This window comes from Antedon bifida, chromosome 4 (assembly GCF_963402885.1).
Source record: "Antedon bifida chromosome 4, ecAntBifi1.1, whole genome shotgun sequence".
Lineage (NCBI taxonomy): Eukaryota > Metazoa > Echinodermata > Crinoidea > Comatulida > Antedonidae > Antedon > Antedon bifida.
In genome coordinates this window covers 17,877,481-17,882,179 of record NC_136229.1, presented here as the reverse complement: position 1 = coordinate 17,882,179, position 4,699 = coordinate 17,877,481, and positions in this window count along the sequence as shown.

Genomic DNA, 4,699 nt, shown 5'->3' with positions numbered 1-4,699 from the left:
TGTTTGTAAATTGTTTTTTTTAATAATAATATAGTGACCATGTTTATTTATTTTGAGCAAATTGGATGTGGCTAGTCAATATCGTATATTTTCAATTTAAGCTGTATTTTTAGTTTGAAAAATCTAAAAAAAATACATGTTGAAGATGCTTTTGACTGGGATGCATGTTGGTATTAACTATGCTAAATTTAATTATATTGCACATTAAAATGTAACCCTACTACCATGCTCTAAAAACATGAACAAAAATCCAACATGTAAATATTATTGTTAAAGGTTGATTGAGTATTTTAAACTAATGAATTCAATTTAAAATGTCATTAATATCTTGTAGAAAACGAGTTTTTGATGAACGACACGGTAGATTGATTTCAAAAGCGAATTTCATTTTTATGTGAAAACACGGTCAAACAATGTTTGGATGATTCACAGTCCCGTTATCTGACCAGTGCACCTCGGTGTCCATAAAAGTATTTCACTTTGAAGAAATAATTGAATAAAATGATTAAAATTAAATTAAGTTTGAGGGTTGCGAATGGGTATTCGTATCTGTAGCACTTCCTCTTTCTCCACCCTATAGAGTAGGCATTTAATCAATACAATTTTAATTCAATTCAATTTCGTTTTTATTCCAAATCAAACTATAAAATTGTGCAAACCAAAGGTAATACTGTATGACCATGTTTAATCCCAGGTACAAAAAGTACCAAATTTAGCCTAAATTAGGGAGTGGGATTATACCCAAGCATGGGATTATACTCAGTAATGTCAATATTATTAATGGGCACTCACCGTTTGGCAACTATGGAAGAAAATAAGTACTTTAATAATAAACAAAATTAAGTGTAGGGTACATTAAATTTGTAGGTAACAATCAAATGAGTATTTCTAGTAAGTTTGCTATGTTTAGTCAACTCATTTGATTGGGTAACATTTGGAAAGAGGGCTAAAATTTGAGGAGAAAAATATTATTATCAAATGGACTATTTTGAATAAATGTTCATTATACAGTAGATTTAGAGACAGGCTTATACCATGTTTATGTTATTTCCTGAAACTTTATTTTATTGAAAGGTTACCCACCTTTAAACTGGTCGAAATTGCCAAGTTATTGGTGAAAATATTACTAAAACTTAAAAGCGAAAATTCTTGACGTCATTCATCAAAAGTTTTGTACGTCGGTCTTGACGTTGATCTCCGTCTACACGCAGCTAAATACCATCCCTCAAGACTATTTTAACTTATCTGTCAATTTTTTTGCCCTATTAAAACCTTCCCATAAGACCTGCGTTTTCTGCGTCAAACTTGGTGAAAGATGCGTGAAGACAGGTGTCGCTGAACACGATGGTTCAAATCGGCAATAGACCACTTGGCAGAAATGACAAGGAAACGAGAAATTGTTTATTCCCCAACAATCAAAACTAATTTTAATCAGTAAAATTATGAATGCTGTTTTTGCTAAACTGCAATTAATGTAGTAGCAAGATTTTGATAGCTATATAAAATGACATCAGCGCCCTACTTAAGTGTGCCCTACTTCTTGAAAAACAAAGTATTATTACCAGTAATTAAGTATACACACTCATATAAGAAAATTGCTATACTTAATACATTTAAGATAAAAACAATTATGTGTTCTCTATAAAAAAACACCCCAATGTTTACTGTTGTAATGTTGTACATATTCGGTTATTAGCCCACCCTGGTATAAGCCAAAATATAAACATTTATTGAGAGAATTTTTTTTTTTAGTATAATCAGCCCAAATTTTGCTGATTAACAGATATATGATCCTGATCAGAGGTCACTCTCTGAGCTTCTGAGCCTATCATACAAACATTTTTAATAAATTTACGTACATCTTTTTCAACCCCACTGTAAAGAATATTGCTAATTTATATTTTACTGTATTATACAATTTTATACAGGATTTGTTCTATTTACTGTAATATAGATGACTATCTTTGTTTACTGTCACAAAGAAACAGTTTGCAAATAAACGACCTACACGTGAAAGGAATCTTGAAGGAAACACTAGAGAAAGCCAAACAATATTTATATTATTTTATATCATTATCAGAATTATTCAGCAAAACATTTAAATTTTAGCCTGGTAGGTCTATGTAATCCTGAACAAATTAAAATACTGTATGTACTTAGGCCCATTCATTATGCCTTTCCTGCTTGTAAAGATATAGGTAATTATTAATCTATGTCTGTCCTGTACATGATTGAAAGTGAAATTTTTCTAATTTAATAATATTCTTTAAACAATCATATATACAGTAGGATGTATACAGTACTACTGTCTGTACATACATGTAGTGGATGGAAATTAATGCTTCAGAGGGCGCTGTCCATATAGCAGTTGAGAATGCATTTCCATTTTTTTACTTTCCATCAATCACCATCCAGCGCGCGTGATCCGAAATGACGGCTGATGATCGTCAGACGATAATTTCGTAGGCGAACAACAAAAATTAAAATGTACATTAAAAACATCCTAAAGTCGCTCCTATCTAGAATATCATGTATTTGAGCGTGCCTCTTGGCATAAAAATGATACTTATAATTAAATAGTATAGGCCTACTAGCAAAACACCCACAAATAATAAAAAAAAAAATAGGCCAGGCTAGCAGGACTTAGTTCGCCTACTAGACGTACATAAGACTACCTGCTGCTGGACGGACGTAAAGTGTAGGCTGACACTGTACTGTCATTTTTGGCCTGGGTAGTCTACCCTAGATCCACCAGGACGAATTTTATTGTAGATTCATATGATATGTTTAAACATACTTACGTTGTTTCATTGATTTTGTCGATTGACTCCACTAATCTGATCTTATTTGCGTTTTTTAATACGCTATTTCCAAGATTTTACATCCTCATCACCGCAAAACGTCATAGAAAAGTTTTTTGAATAATTACGCATGCGCTCTTTAAAGTTTTGCAAACTGGTGGTGGATGATGGGTATACAAGTTTTTTTCCCACATGCCTTTCACCTGCACACAATAACTAGTAAGATATTATTAGCGCGTAGGATAATATTGTAATCTTGTTAGGAAAATTACAAAAAAAGCTGCAAGCTTGTTTTTTTCCCTGAAAAAAGCTGACATCTTCTCCCTACAATGAGCAATTAAATGAAACATTGATCATTTTATGCTATACCCTGTATTTTATCTCAATTTTTGTATTTTAAACGATTTTATCTGTATTTAACCAGATTTTTAACCTTTTTAACTCATTTTTAATTTTTTTTTTTTAATAAATTTTTGAAATTTTGAACAAACGAAAATAATTTCAAACCATGTACTATATTTTACTGTGTTTGACCATGAATAAATGAAATGAAACTAAACTAAAGAATGATGATATTATACGATCGAGCAAGTTGCACGGCTGAGTTGGAGTTTTGAAAAACGGAAGAATTCACGGCAAATGTCAACTTTCTAAGGGAGGAGATCATTTTGGCGTTGTTGAAATATAAATAACGTTTCTATATTTCCGGTAGTTAGGCCTATTCGTATCGCAAAGCGCGTAAATAAATTAAAAAGTTGGCAAAATATCACACGTCCTTGTGAAAGATAATCGAATTTTTATGAAGTAAGCTTGTGTGTGTAAATTTCCTCCATAGTGTAAATAACCCTCGAAAATAGACGAGAGTATCTTGCGTTTTATTGTTAAAAAACTCACGTGTAATATTTTGCGTTTATGGCGTAAACAATAAACGCACGCGTAGCCTTTTTATTATAATGAAAACAACCGCTTACGTTTTATGATGAAAAAACCTGCATGTGTTCTTGACAATACAGTACATTGTTAATAATGTTACAACATCCAATGGAATTGACGTTTCTGCAAATATCATTAAAAATAATATAGGCTTTTATCGTCGAGTGCCGTAACATCGCTTCGCGTCATAAATAAGTCACTAGCTTAGGTTATGTTTCTGACGTTCTCGTCTCCGATTACCAACGGTGTAATTTTCTTTTAGGCTAATTGAATCGTAGCTCTGTATAAAGATGATGAACAACGCACTTTGTAAAAGTAGACTAACCTTTGTGTCTAAATATTTCATTGCAAAATGTCTGACTGAAATTAAAAGATGAAATAAATGGATGGATGTTTATATATAATGTGTTTTATATTAAAAGGTGAATGAAAATGAGTGTCTGTTCTCTGGAAAGGGTTGTATCAATACAATAGAGTTGAGTTAATCATATTTATAGATATGTAGTTTAACATATTGTTTGTGGTATCCACGCCATCGAAAATGATATTAATGTTTATTAATTATTTATTGATAACGGCTGATCGTGGTGGTAATGATGGGTCATAATTTTAATGTTACATTAATGATAAGGATGATAACGATGATTATGAAGATGATTATAACGACGATACTGAGAATGATGTGTATTATGATGAGATGAACTGTTTATGATGATTAGGATTTTACGTTCCTGTCTTAGTCGTGTTTTTATTTAATCTTTTTTATTTAATTGGTAATAAACGAATCAAATAAGACTTACTATGGCTGATGAGGATAATAATAATAATAACAACAATAATAATAATGATGATGATATGGAGATAATTATGATGGTGATACGAACAATGGGTAAAAATGAATGCTAAAGATATATTGCCTCTCACTAAAAAAAATATATAAAAATATAAATAAAAGTTATTCGCTT